At 44.2% G+C, this 15579-nt stretch overlaps 1 protein-coding gene across 1 annotated transcript in view; it reads left to right on the top strand.

Annotated features, from left to right (window-relative positions):
* The window catches only part of Nxn (nucleoredoxin), a 140614-nt gene that overhangs the window by 73755 nt on the left and 51280 nt on the right, over positions 1-15579 (top strand). The window lies entirely within an intron of this gene.

Below are 15579 nucleotides of genomic sequence, written 5' to 3'. Positions count from 1 at the left end.
CACCGGTGTTGGGCCTGACTGTGTGGGCTGTCAGGGTCTTCTGACTGGTAAGCTCTCTGGAGAGGAGATTTTTCTTGTCTTAGCGAAGGGAGTTTATGGCCAGGTCTTTTCTTTCTTTAGCCTGCAGTCACAAAGATGGTGTAGGAGGATTTTAGAGTTTTAGATGGAATGGAAATTTGAGGCCTGTGTTGGTTAAACTCCAAGAACAAAGGCTACTTACACTACAGTCAGTGAGTGAGGAAACTTCTGCTGAGACATTCAGAGGGAGACAAGACAGACCAGGGCTGCACACAGGGTGTTCCCTATCCCAGCAGCTACAATTTAATGAGATCCAGGCAGCCGCCTATAGCTTCTTCCTGCAGTTTTTACCTCCCAGGTCTCATTGGCACTGTCCTCACCTGTGTTGGTGTGAAAAAATGGAGGAAAAGAAGAATGGGCAATAAGATCATGATGGGTGTTTGTTTTTGTTTTTTGTCCCTTCTATTTTGCTTAAGTTTTTTTTTTTTGTCTTTTTCATTTTTATTAGTACCAGGGATTGAACTCATGACCACCTGCTTGCAAGGCAGGTGCTTATGCCACTGAGCTAAATCCCCAGCCGTCCCTTCTATTTTAAAATGGGACTTTTAGGACTGGGGATATAGCTCAGTGGCACAGCACCTACTTGGAAAGCTCAAGGTCCTAAGTTTGATTCCTGGTAAAAATTAAAATAAAATAAAATGGGAAGTTTTGATTCTGTGACTGGCAAGTTAACAAAAAGAGAAGAGGCTAGGTGAGACAGAGGCTGACCACCCATCTGTTAGTTCCTCTGTGTGCTCCTTGGCTGGCCCCTGGGAGCCCAATGGCTTCTGTCCCATGATTTCTGTGCCCATGCAGAGCTTAGATCTTGAGATGGTCCTTGTGAGTTCAGGTGCATCGACACAGGCCTGGCCACCACACCTCCCCTTGCAAGGGGAGCAAGCTGATGGCCTCCCCGTGGTGGCTGCTGATCAAGCCTGCCTTGGGCTGATGGCTTCCTGCTAGTGTCTTCTGGACCTTGGTGCCTTGTAGTTTCTCGATGCAGAATTGTCTGTTCTTTCAGGCTATCCTTATGCAGCACATCCTCGTCTCAGTCCTGATTTGATTTGTAACTCATCTAACCCAGAGCCATTAGAAACTATAAATATGTTGTGAGCTTTCCTCTCATTTTCTAGAAATTCCTGGGATTAAGGCCACCTCTTCACAGTTCATTTCAACTCTCAGCCATCAGATGGACTCCGGCAGGTAGAAGTGTAGTCAAGTATCTGAGCAGAGAGGAAGGGCCAGCTTTTTCATTGGTGGCAGCTCTGTCCTTGGCCAGCTCTCCAGCCATGCAGATGCCACCTCGGCCTCCTGTCCTCATTTTTAAAGCAGCTTCAGCAAGGCCAGAATCATTTGAGTCTTAGTTTCTATTTTGGTTTGTTTTATGTTGTGACAATGAAATACCTGAGACCAATGAATTTATAAAGAGATTTATTTGGTTGGTGGTGCTCTAGGCTGGAGTGTGCAGGAGCCTGCCATTGGCACCCCTCAGCATGTGGTGAGGGCCACCACATGAGCACTGAGCAAGCATATGTCAGCCCAGGTTATTCTTCCACCTCCTATAAAGCAAGAGTCCTGTAAGGGGGTCTCATCCTGAAGACCTTATGTAATCCCAGTTGCCCTTGAAAGGCCTCACATCCAAACATTAGTACATGGATTTGAGGGTTAAGATTCTAACACGTGAAACTGGGGAACTCTTTCAATCCATCCTATCCTATGAGAAGTAGACATAGTGACTCAAAAAACATTGCCTCCAAACAGTAAGGAGGTTTCTCATTTTCGTCACGTGGGGAAGTGGCGTGCTAGGAGGGAATAATATAGGGGTTTGGTGTTAGAGCAGCTTTCTGTTAGGTGGCTCTGGTTCCCCCAATTCATCTTCAGATCCTCAGACTTCCTGTGTGTAAAATGGGGTGATGAGGATGCTCCCCTTCACAGCTGTTGTGGGGATTAAATGAGATTGTGTGTGAGTAGCCAGACAATGCCAGGTTTAAAACAAGCTGTAAACCAGTACAGTGAGGAGATTAAGGCATCTGAGACATCTGAGTGATTTATCCCAAGGAAGTACTTTGGATCCAGCTGAGTTTTGCCTTATCAAGCCAGGTCAAAACCTCAGCATCCCAAGTGATTCATGGTTGCCTGAACTTGTTTTGCATTCATTCATTCAGCAAGTATACATTAGACTAGCTACCTGCATTCTCCTAGTGTCTGAACAGGTGCTAAGGGAACAGTTGAACAAAATAGTTCCTACTTGTGGTTTAGCCAGGAGACAAAAATGAAACCCAGTCATTACGATGCAGAGTGATAACTGCTGTAAATATGAGATGACACATGTAAAGTGCTTGCACCTGGAGCCTGGTCCTGTCACAATAAACCATCTTGGAAGTGTGTTAGCCCTGTATCAGTGTAAGAGGGCAGAGGAGGATGCCTAGGAGAGAGACTTCTAAGAATAGCTGGTGCTTGGTCAGTCATGGCGAAGGTTTACAGTGGACAGGTGGGCAGAGGGGTGGGGAGCAGTGGCAGGAGGGTGCACCAGGCAGCTACAGCATCTGCAGTGCAGTTGCCTGGTGGGAATGGGTCGCCTTTCTTCTCCTGCTAAGGGATTTGGTCATTATCCTCAGCACAGTCAAGAAGACAGAAGGCTGTTCAAACAGAGGCTTTAGCTTTCCCATAAGGACAGGTGGAAAGGGAGCCACTGGACAAGTGGAACAACCCGGATCCAGACTGGCTACAGCAGATGGCATGGAGATGAGAGGAGTAGGTTCAAGGTTGTCTAGAAAGTGACTGAGAAAGGGAGAGGTGTAGGAAAGGAATATGTTTCTAGCCTGGGAAGCCATGGGGGTGACAGTTAATGTCATTCAGGGAGACAGGGAACGACTGCAGAGAAAGACAGGGAGGGTGGCCATGGCTCCTTGTGGAAAGGTGGACACACCCAAGAAGTAGGTGTGCCTCTGATAGTCTCAATTACCTATCCCTAGATGGGTAATTTTCTCTTTTTTGTATTAAAAAAAAGAGATGAATTTAATAAAATATAATGCATGGTTCTTACCTGCTCTTTTCAGCATGTTTGGAATAACTGGTCTCCTTTAGAAATATTTTAAGTAAGGTGCAGAATCTATTCTTTCCTTGCAAAGCTCCTTCATGTTCCTTCCCAGTTTATTTATCAGACAACTTTTAACCCCATTTTCCCAGGGAAGGCGTCTCACCACCATCTAATGATAAATTAGTCATCACATGCTGGCTAGTTTCTCTTTGTCCTGCAGTCTTCCTGATTGATTAAGTGGTACCTGCCCAGAGCACAGCCCGGGACTCAGCTCCCTAGCACCAGTGAAACAGAGGCAGGGGAAACTTAACAGAGACAGGAGCCAGCAGAGCCTGGGCTGACCAGCCTCTTGGAGCTCAAGCCCAGACTCTGGGATTTGAGTAGGAGGACCTTGTTTTGATAGCCTGATTGTCAGTCCAAGTGTCCCACCTTCTTTCTAGTCAGAAGTACCTGCCTTTTGAGGTCAACTTACAGTTTAGGCTAAAAGGATCCTTTGTTCCTAAACATGCACAGGGAATTTGAGCCACAGGTCCCAGCTCAGGTCCTGTGATGGAAGGGACAGCATCTCTTCCTCTTTTCCCTGCTTCTTTCCCTTGTGCGAGGGTGTCTTTGGGTGTGCCCTCTCATCGCCATCAGGGAAATTGTGGGTTTTCTGTGGCCTATTTGGAGTCTCTTTGACTTTAATCAGAAAAATAAATACTTTATTATCTTTTCTCTGGCCTAGCTGAGTTAGGTTTAAAGGGTCTTATTTAACTGTACCACATGTGAGTTACAGGAAATGCTGGCCTGTTGGGGAAATGGGTTATTTCCAGGATTTTCTCTCCAGGAAAAGCATAATTCATTAGTGCACTAAGAAAGGCTCTTGGGCCTGGGGTTTAGCTCAGCAATGCAAGTGCCTGCCTGGCAAGTGCAAGGTTGTAAGATGTCATGAGTTTGATTTCCAGTATCAAAAAAGAAAAAAGAAAAAAAAAAGAAAAAGAAAGGCTTTGACAGGCAACCAAGAAGTACTTATTAAAACATTTTCTCTTTTTATGTGTCCCTAATCACAACCTTATCATAAACCTCAGCCCTAGTAATTAGTTTAAAGTTCTTTAATTAAATACATTCATTTTATATGTGAAGAAATAAACAGACATCTCTCCCTCCTTCCAAACAAAATGATTTCTTTGCTCCAGGGTGCATGTTGTATTCAGGGACCAGGATCAGGAATCATGCACTAAATGATAATAAGATTTTTTTAATTTAAAAGTATGATTTGGAGGAGCCTGGGGATGTAGCTCAGTGGTAAAGCACTTGCCTGGTATCCACAAAGCCCTGGGTTCTATGCCAAGCACCACACACAAAAAAAATTTTTTAAATCACTATAATCTCGTATGTGTTTTAAAAACCTCACTCTTGATCTTGGTAGATTAGGAGATTTGCTTGGAATAAAAGTGGGGTTTCCATTTCTTAATCGAAAGAATCATAACTCAGAGATTCTCAACATCCTTTTATTCATCACTTACTTCTTGGATCAGTGCAGTGCTTTACCACAGCGGGCCCCGTGGTTGAATTCCATACCTGTGAGAGAAGTTTCTAGAGACTTTTGGCTTGAACCACTTATTCTTGGCCAAGTTCTTTCTTCTGAACCATCCTTTTTGCTGCCCCCTGCTGGAAGCCAGGAAGAAACCACCGCTGAAAAGCTCCTCACCACCAACTCTTACAGGATGCAGAAAGGCAAAATCCTGAGAACTCTAGCATTTCAGGCAAAGTTTTCGTGGTGGATGACAGCCCTACTCAGCAGTGACCCAGTGGTGTCCTTACCTCCTTGCCAGAAAGACCAGAACCAAATTAATTTCCCCCACTTCCCGCCTGTTTTTTGTTTAACACTTTGTTCTTTCTCCATTCCTCTCTGTCCACTCGTTCATTCATGCATTCCAGGGATACATGAGCTTTTAACTGTTCTGCATGCTTGTTAGGCCCGGTTAATTCTGGTAAGCATGGTAATGACACAATTACTCAAGCTACGAGCTTTGCTGGTTCTCAGCTGTCTTCTCCTGTTGTAATTAGGCCCGGGCCCAATCGTATCAGGAGCTTCTTAATGAACCCATCAGTCTTCACGCTCACTCCCTCGTTGCTACGTACCACGTGACCCTTCTGCTGTGCCAGTTTTTGTCACTGCCCTACATATAAGCCCTCACTGTTGATCAATTAAATTCAAACTCTTTGGCATGGGCTTCAAGGTCTCCCAACACCAAGCCCTGCTTGGCTTTCTCTCCACTCGTCTTTACGTGCTGCACTCAGCATGTCGTTGTGACCTATATCATGCCCTGTCACACCCGTGAGACTTTGGACATGGTAGAGTCTACTGGGGATGCCCCATTTTTCTCTATCTTGTGAGCTGTGCTCAAATGTGAGCTCTGTAAGATGTCCCTTCCCTCTGCTAATTGTCACTTTGTGTCCAGATGTGTTACAACATCTGTCACCCGTATTATTATTTTTTACTTGTCTGTCTCCTTGTCCAGACTCTGTCCCCAGGGTCCAGCTCATTTCCAGTAGTTTGTGCCCACAATGTCACAAATTCGAGTTGTAATGGTTGGTGCTGCAAGGCTCCAGCTTGCCCATCTCCCTCTGCAGCTTCCAAGGCTTTGTATTCTGTAGTCCTTCTGGCTTCCTGGGTGTCCTGGACTTCACCTGCCTCTTTTTTTTATTTTATTTTTTTAAAATTTTTATCGGTACCAGGGATTGAACTCAGGACTGCTTGCTTGCAAGGCAGGCGCTTATGCCGCTGAGCTAAATCCCCAGCCCCTCACCTGCCTCTTGATCTGCCTTCTCTATCTCACTCCTGGCCTGCCAGATCAGATCCAGTTCATGCTTCCAAAGCAGCTCGGGTACTGTTGCTTCGTTCCCCTCTACTTGCTCTAATTTGCTACAGGATTAAATAATAAACAGCTAGTGCTTATATGGTATGAGGTGTGAGCCCCAGGCATCGTTCTAAGCGGTTCACCTGTATTAACTCATCTCCTGTACTTCCTGGTGTTATTTTGTCTGTATTATCCTGTCTCCTAACCGTTTATGTGAACATATCTTCTGTAGGGATCAGGGCCTCCCTGGGGGCCAGGCTGTGTATTAGCTGTCATTATGTCCTCGCCATTTAGCACAGTGCTTTATGTGTACAGAGAACCTAGGGGTGGTTGGTAAATGTAGCTGTTTAAAAAATATAGTCACTGTTCCCATAGTGATGGCTTGGTATGTTTTAACCTATTAAGCACTACTTTTGGTTACATAGAATGCTGTAGATGAGGAGTGAAGACAGCCTTGTGCCAAGGAATAATCAGTGGATAACATTAAGTTCAGTTGCAGTTCCCAAGCCAAGGGCTTAAGAGCTAATTTCAAGGACAATCATTTTTAAAAATTTTATTTTTATTAGTACATTCATCATGGGGAGTTGAGGCGTGTACATAACACATCTTAGTTATTTTCCGTTCCCTCTCCCTCCTCTCCCTTCCTCCCTCCTCCATGTCTTGGTTACAGAAGACAAACTCTTTCCTCCTTTTTTCAAGGTGCTTTCTCTGTTAGTGGAAAGATGTACCTAAAAGGGCACATGGCATGTGGCAAATGGCCAAAATGAGACACGATCAAGTACCAAATTAAAGAGATTGGGCTTTGTGAGATAGAGCTTTGTGACAGAGCGCTTGCCTGGGATGTGTGAAAGTCCTAGCCCTGGAGAAAAACATAAAAGAACCAAGTTAAGAATGTTGAACATTACACCCTGTATTGCCTTCCTTGCCTACCATTTTTATTAGGGTCCACTCTTCTTTTCTTCCTTTTTTCTCCCCTCTGGAGCTAGGGATTGAACCCAAGGTCTTTGTACTGAGCTACCTCCCCTGCGCTTTTTAAAATTTTTGTTTCAAAACAGGGTCTTGCTAAGTCACTAAGCTGCCTAGAACTTGTGAGCCTTCTGCCTTAGCCTCCCAGAGTTGGAATTACAGGCATGCATCACTGTGCCCAGCTCCCCTACTCTTAAAAATTTCATGACTCCTTTTTTGTCAACACATCACATTTAGTGTCTTAGGATACTTACTGTCATTTTTTGTCTGGCACATTAACTTTGGGAGGCTGCCTGTCCGGCTACATTTCTGATCTGCACCTCCATCTCCCTCGACTAACCTTATGCTTATCCTCAATGTTTAATTTCCTATTTATTTATTTATTTGATTTTTTTTTTTTTTTTTTTGAGACAAGGTCTCACTATGTAGCCCAGGCTGGCCTCGAACTCACAGCAGTCCTCCTACCTCAGCCTCCAAGTGCTGGGATTGCAGGTGTGACAGTTTCCTATTTATATTTATGTGTTTTCATACTTGCTGGCGTGTCTATAATGCCTTCTTTAAAAAACGTTTCTCCACGAGTTCTGTAAACCACCCCAGCACGTGAATTGAATCCAAGATTGGCAATCATGGGAGCCCCAGTTTATAGCTAGTTGATCAGAAGCACAGGTAAAACAACCTGGAGGTTGCGATTGGCTTCTGGGGTGAGAAGATGAGTCTTGGGCTGGGTGACTGGCCCCTCTCTGTCTCTGTCTGTCTGTCTGTCTGTCTGTCTCTCTCTCTCTCTCTCTGTCTTTCTGTGTCTCTCTCTGTCCGTCTGTCTGTCTCTCTCTCCCTCTCCCTCTCCCTGTCTCCCTCCCTCCTCCTCTCTTCTCTCCTCTCAGATTATGTGGTTGCATATCCCGGCTTGTAAGTGTTTGGCAACTTGACTGAAAGCCCAGCACTCAGTACTGGACTTCTCCCTGTCCGGGGTTCTTGCCCTGACAGCCAGTATCCCTGCAGGCATCCTTTGTTCTGTGTTAGAACCACAGCCCTCAACTTTTTTCTTTTTATTTGTTTTTTTGCCACAGCATACATGGTATATGAAATTCCATGCATAACACACTTCTACAGGCATGTCCAGATTTTAACATTCCTCCTCCGTAGCCCCACCCCCGAGTTCCCCGGGAAATAAAGCAAATAGCACCACAGATGCTTTGTGGTGTGTTGTTCATAAACGTGCTTCACAAGCTCGGGAGTAAGCATTAAGTGTTCATCAGCAGTGTGGCCCAGCTCACTTGGAGAAGGACACAACGTGTAATTCCTGGCCAGCTAGTGTAGCATTGGCTTTTTTAAATGAGGAGGCTCATCAGAAATGCAAGTGCATGTGTTTGAGAACCAAATGATTCATAAACTTGCCTTTAAGTGGTTACTAGCAGATCACTTGTTCATCTCATTGTACTAGGCTAGGCCTTCACACTGGAGCTGTGGATGCTTGGCAGGTGTCTGTTCTCTTAGTTCCTGGTGGCTGCAAACTTGTCTGCAGAATTACAGCTCTGAAGATCACCATGCTTAAAATCAAAGTGCATACCCCCAAGAGTGTGGGTGACTCCAGACTATTTGCTCAGAAGTCCATGGGGCTATATAGGGTTCTTCATCGGCCTGGCTTTCCTCTCACCCTGCTGTATTCCTAGAAGATAAAAGCAAGACTGTTAAGGGGGGGCCTGTGAACCCCCCAAACAGCAGTGTGTCCAAGGTGCTCCCTCCACTACTCGTCCGTACAGAACCAGAAACTTGCTGAATTCACTTTCTCTTTGCTTCACTGATCCATTGCTCTGCCGATGCTGGGGAGCTGGAGCTAGGAAGCAACTGGGGCTGGAGTGGAAACGAAAGAATTCCAAGTAGATACTTGGAGCAGAGCTTCTCAACCTCAGCACTGTTGAAGCTTTGAGCCATATAGTTTTCATTGTGAGGAAGTATCCCGTGTAGACTGTTTAACAGCATCCCTGGCTTTAATACAGTTGGTGCCAGTCACAACCCTTGTTTTAAGCTGGGACAACCAAAAATGTACCTGGGAAGATATCGCCAAATGTCACCAGGGAAGCAAAAGCATCCCAATTGAAAACCATGGCGTAAACCAAGGGCCCAGGACCATCCTTCCCTTTCTGAAGGCCTCTGCTCGCCTGAGGGGGATCCCTATGGTGCCTTTGACCTGGGGGCAGCACCTTGGCAATTTATGACTTAGATTAACGAGAAGGTGAAGAATTGGTTGCCAGGGACATTTGGAGGAGAGCTGGCAGAATGTAGCCGTTAACTGTCTGTGGAATGCAAAATAGCAGAGGGAATTGTTTTTTAACTCATGGTTTTAGTTATTTAACTTACTGTGCTTTGTTTATTTCTCCAGGTAATTAGAAAAAGTAAGTACTGTGCTGATGAGCCTTTCCTTAGAGGGGAGGGCTTGCTCAGGGTTTTGATCGAATAATATTCGAGTATAGAGCAATTCCAGTGGATATGATAATGAACTTTTGCCAAAAGGCACTGAGCAGATGTCCTGTTGGCAGTGCTATAGCTCTCCGCTCTTCTCGGATCAGAAAGAATGAATGAAGCAGCACCTCCAGCACCTAAAGTCACTAGCCCAGAGCTCCCTGATTGCAGAGCGTGAGTTGGTTCCTGGTGAGTCACTCCTGGGTCAGAGCCACAGGAGCAGACAGTGTCTCTTCTGGTGGCCTCCATAAGACATTCTGGCCTTTGATGTAACTCCGCGTGCCTCACGATGGCCTGCCTTCAAAGAGGATCAGATGTGTCCTGGGAAGTTAACAAGGAATGAAATGAAAGAGGCAAGAGAAAAGAAACCGTCTGATGGATGGGTTTCTCCAGATCTAGGGTTCATCTGTGAGGAGGTCAAACTCAGGACAGGCTGGACCAGCATGTGGAGTGTTCTACTGCAGCCATAGCCTGGCTTCTGGACTTTCACTTTTTTTTTTTTTTTTAATCTACCGGGGATCGAACTCACGACCATGCACTTAAAGGCAGGTGCTTATGCCACTGAGCTAAATCCCCAGCCTGATGCCTTTCACTTTTTTTTTTTTTTTTTTTTCTTTTTCATCGGCACCAGGGATCGAACTCATGACTGCCTGCTTGCAAGACAGATGCTTATGCCGCTGAGCTAAATCCCCAACTCGGCTTCTGGAACAAGCTTGGAGAGAAAGACCTAGGTCTGGGGAGCACCTGAGACCTGGGCCCCCCTTGTTCTGCACTTTGCTCTGGCTGCAGAGACTGAGATACAGGAAAGCATCTTTCCTTGTAAGAGTTGTTTGGGGGTTCTAGTAGGGGAGCACAGCTACTTATATACCCCTGTCCTAGGAAGTGGTCCCCTTCTTTTGGGAGTGGGGAAATGGCCATCCTCTTTGACCAAGTGCACAGCTTCAGGAGGGTCACACATGGAGTGGTGAGGGAGAAAGGGACACCCACCGAGCCAGCCAGATCCGCCAAATCAACCTGGGCAATCAGTGCAGTGACAGATGTCACATCCAGCACCTTTCCTTTTTGTCCTTTGGGACGTTTCCTATCCTGTGCTCATGTATTCCACCTACATGGACTGGAAGGTGGGCCCAGCACAGGACCTGGGCTTCCCTTGGGGCGATCATAATTCTGTCTGCTCCTGGGGAGAGCAAAAGAAGGGCTCCTCAGTCTGCCAACTGGATGACAGTTTGAAGGAGGTGAGGACAGGCAGATTTCCCAGAGTCTCCTCTTCTCTTGAAAGAGGGGACAGGGAAGGGCAATTCAGGGAGAGGGAAATGCCTGTGCTGGTGATAGAGAAGCAGAGTCATTGGTGTAGCTCAGCTCTCAGTAGGCTCAGAAATGCAGCGGGGGATCTTATCTGAAGCAATGCAGAGGTCCAGCTGGGAGGCATCTCTAGCCTTTGTGCAGCATAACACATCCCCTCTGCACCCCTCAGAATAGGTCCAGTTCCTAGGGCTTCCCAGGTCATCCATGAGCAGGCAGAAAATCATGCCCACATTTAGTTACATCTTGACTGGTTCTGCACAGCCTTTGCAAGTTAATTGGCTGAAGATACATTTATTTAGTTATTTTAATCTCCCCAGTGTTAAGCAGTCTCTCTTTGCCTTATAATGTATCACAAATTTGGGAGTATTTAGAAGACCAAGCTCATTTTTTTTCCAGGCTTGAGGAAAATGGTACCCTTAGTATCACTTAGCTATATAGTCTCGTTGGACTTTTCCTTCAACAAGGGGAGAAGATACTTTAGCTGGGCAAGCCCTGCCCTGAGCATAACTTTCAGGGACTGGAAAGAATTCCCTGGAGCACCCAGGGAACATGCTGACCAAGCTGGCATTGGTTTTCTTTCCTGTAGAATGTTTCCACTCACATGTTCTGACTGTAGCCTGAGGCTGGCCCCAGCTGAGGGTTTGCAGCAAAGTAGTGTTTGAATGTTGGCCTTGCTCTGACCCGTACTCAAATCATTTGTTTCACTAAGAATATGTATTTTCAGATAGCAAACTAGATTAGTTTACATTCAGCCTCTTAATTGCTGATTCAGTGAAAATGTCTCCCCTTGATAGGGCTGAAATAAGCAACTTCACAGGCTGCCAGGACTTTAGCTAGAAGGAGAGGTCCTCCTTCCCATCTTTTTTCTTTAATTATAAAAGCAGAACTATGTGCATATGGTTAACAGAATTTGAGCTGTACGGAAGGAAATAACAAGGTTTAACTCCTCAGATGATGTAATCAAGTTTGTTGCATATCCTGGAATATCCTCTGTGCATTTGTAAACATGCATTTGTGTGTAGGAATCATACCACAGCCCTATTTACAAAAACATCCTTGATGTTTAAAAATTTATTAATTACCTTTCTGGTTTTTCCCTAGCAGCACACACTGACCTACCTCACTCAGACTTTATGACACCAATATTGTATTTCATTGAATGGATATCTCCTAATTGTTCCCTAATAATGTGTTTCACCCCTTCCTTAGTCTTGCTGTTTCAGATAATGCTGCAGTAAATACTGTTGTGTGATCATGCATGCGTATCTGTTGCTAGGTCAAAGGGTTAACTTTTTCCCCTTTGGGTACTGAGGGTTACATCCTCAGCCGTTTTGTGTTATTATTATTATTATTATTATTATTATTATTATTGTCTTTTTCATTTTTATCGGTACTGGGGATCGAACTCATGACTGCCTGCTTGCAAGGCAGGTGCTTATGCCGCTGAGCTAAATCCCCAACCCCTGTTGTTTTGTTTTTGACAAGCTCTTCCTGAATTGCTTGAGCTGGGCTTGAATTTGTAATCCTCTTGTCTCAGCCTTCTAGAGTGCTGAGAATTTTAGATGTGTGCCATTGTACCCAGCTGTACATTATTAACTTTGAGAGCTATTGCCAAGGTCCTTCTTGCAGGGGATGAGTGGGGTTATTTTGTAGAAAATGCGTAACTCCAGCTCTTGATGACCAGCCTGAAAGGCTGGCACTTGGACATTTGTCCAAGAAATGGACAAATTGGACTTGTCCAGAAAATGTTTCCCCAATACCAAGGCCATAAGCAAATGGATTGCAACTATGGCATCGCAAGGCACAAAGCAAGAATGGCTTTTGGAAAGACAAGACTTCTGGGGACCTCAGTCTTTCCATTTGCTCTGTAAATGTGGGCAGAATGATCTGCTTGATCTCACCGAGTGATTTTAGATAAACTCAGGTGTGGTTCTAGATCTAATATTCAGGAGCATGGTCTCCTAGAGAGGCATAAGCAGAAGGTAAAATGTCAGAAACCACTCATTAAACTCACGAAGGGTCCTTCGTGTTTACCTGCAGCTGACCTTTCCCTGGGCACAAACTAAGCAGCTACTGGGCCGTCTGCATTCTCAGAGGTTTCATGCAAGTTCACGGAATCGTACAACCTCCTTTTTGCTTCTTTAACATCAACCACATTCCTTGTAAGGCCCATTAGTTGGAAGGTGTCTGATGCTGGGGATATAGCTCGGTAACATAAGCACTTACCTGGATTCAATTCCCAGAACCTCCCCAAAAAACCCCAAGAAATTTCTCTCCTCCCTCCCCCAAAATATATATATATATATAAAAATTTTAAAAAAGGACCAGGGATTTAGCACAGTAGCTCAAGCACTTGCTTGGTATAAGTATGAGGTTATGAGTTCAATCTCCTGTACCAAAATAAATAAAGTTTAAAAAGAGAAAGAAAGGCCTCTGAGTGAGATATAGGGTGATTGTGGCTTCTGTTACAGTTAAACTGGAAATGATCTCTAGATGGAAGTCTGGTCAAAAGTTTGCTGAGACATTGGACCACTTATTGGCTCTGTAGAGCCAATAAATGCAAGACATATTTTTCCCGAGCCTCCTGTTCCTCTTGTTCTAACTGCTGATACGTGTTTATCAGAGAAAAACTGTCTACCCGAGGCAGCAGTTCCTACTGGGCAGAACCTGATTTGTTCTTCCAATTTATTTCCGTGCAGCCAGCTCCCTCTCTCCGTACCTTCGAGGTTAACATTATATCTCACATTGTGTGTGGAATTAAAGAAACACAGATTGACCTAGTATCGCCCTCCCTTACATTTTTGCAAATTCAAGAATAAGCAGTTTGAAGAATATAGTTTGTATTCCGTGAGCAGGAAAATGTATTAAGACTTAGTCTTCTCATTTAATTTGAGGGGGAGAGGGCTGGATTTCAAACCCATTTAATAGTTGCCTAGCATATACCTCTCTCCTGAATTTTCCAGTTGTAAACATTTGGTCACATCAAATATTTACATGCTGCTGCTGGCCTGGGAAGCAAGTGCTTTGAACCTCTTATGTAACTCCAGACCTAGGGATAAGAGGTGGGTAAATCTGGACCTATGTGTGAGTGGTGGCTACATTTTTCCACTTGAACTCTCTGGAAGTAATGTGTATCCATCATGACATTTCACTCCTAAAGGTTTTAGTATGCATTTCTTAAGGGTAAGGCTGTTCTCTTCAGAAGAACAGTATCTTTGTCATACCTAAGACACATAACATGTGTAGGTCGGTTATCTTGTAGAATTTTCCACAATTGGAGTTTGTCAGGTTGTTTCTTCCTGATTAGATTTAGGTCAAACATTTTTGTTGAGAATACTCCAGTGACACTGTATACTTCTTGTTGTGTTTCACCAGGAGACACACAGTAGTTTTGTCCAGTTACTGCTAATGTGCACTTGAAACACTTTGTCAAGGTAATGTCTGTCAGATCTCTGCTTTGTATGTGAATTTTCTCCTTTGTAACTAACAAGCAATAAGTGGTATATACTTTAGAACCATAGGACCATGGGACCAGTACAGTGTTCTGGTCCCAGTAACTTGTAACCCAGTGGCTTTAGCATCCATTGATACATTGATGGTTTTTCTCTGAATCTGTTTTTACAGTGATTGTTGTAGCATGTTGATCTTGGAATCCACTGTCCTATTTATCAAGCTGCATTCCTTTATAATGAAGAGTACCTTATTTCCTTTTGAGTATCATTCTGGACTGTGGATTTTTTTTATTCAATTGCTATAGACCATCAACTCCATTCTATTTTAATGCTTTAATTATCCCAAATTTGGTTAAGGTAAGCCCTTTTAACTGGTCTTCCACAGTCTGCAAGCCTTTCTTTGTTTTTCTGGTACAAAATGATTTGTGCAGGCTCAGCTTGTCCATTCCCATCTTGGAATCAGCCGTTTCTCTAAGAGACTTTGCTTCCTTTGGGGGGAAGCTCTAGGTAGAAAGTGTGCTTATTGCTACGTATGTCACTGCTTCTGGGCACTTTGAATAGAAAGAGCTAAGAAATTGAAATATTTGCCAGTCTTAAGTGTATCCGGAGACGTTCATATCAGAATCAGCGCTCAGGGCTCTGCCATGCTCTGCTCTTTCTGTTCCTCGTGGCCAACACAAAATCTGTTCAATACAATATTTCTTTTAGTTTTTTTTGTCCTTTAATTATGTCCAAGTAAAGTTGAACAGACAATTCTATTCAAGAGCCACATAGGTTCCCTTTTTTGTGAAGATAGATAATAATTATCATATAGTTAACTTATTTGTTTCTGTTCCTGCTCACTTTAAGATTTGTTCTTTCTCTTGTGCTTCTTATTTGTTTTATTCTTCTAACAAAAAAAAAAAAAACTTATAAAGTTCAAAATTTAAAACCATACCAAAGCATGTACTAAGAGAAATCTTACTTCCATTGCCAGAAGTAACCATCTTTATTAGTTTCTTTTTTTTCTTTTTTACTTTTATTAGTACATGTTTGCAGTACAGAATTATAACATTCACGGTGGGGAATGGGTACAGTACATAACCCATCTCAATCCCCCTCTGATCTAGCTTTTGTCTTCCTTACTGCAGAAGTGACAGATTCCTGTCTGTGTTGGGCCCTGTGTTTCTGCACACAGACGAAGGGTCTCAGGTTCCAGGTCTCAGGATCTTGTTAGCAACAAAGTGCAGTTCCTTGTCTACCCTGGCTCTGTTCATCTGCTTGATTTTGTCTGTTACTTAGTAATCTGTGACAAAGGGAAAGTGCCCCGTGGGAGGGTCAGTAGAGGATGACTGGGATGACCTGATGGGCAGTCCTGTCAAGTAGAATGAAACTGGGTTTTGATGGTCCACTTACTTTCCTTTGCCAGGAGTGGGCCTGACCCTGTACTGTTGGAGCGGATCTGGGACCTCTGAAC

The sequence above is a fragment of the Cavia porcellus genome, unplaced genomic scaffold (genome assembly GCF_034190915.1).
Source record: "Cavia porcellus strain 051 isolate PalLab524CR breed Dunkin Hartley unplaced genomic scaffold, mCavPor4.1 scaffold_6, whole genome shotgun sequence".
NCBI classification, from domain to species: domain Eukaryota; kingdom Metazoa; phylum Chordata; class Mammalia; order Rodentia; family Caviidae; genus Cavia; species Cavia porcellus.
This window is presented reverse-complemented; position numbering and strand designations above follow the sequence as displayed.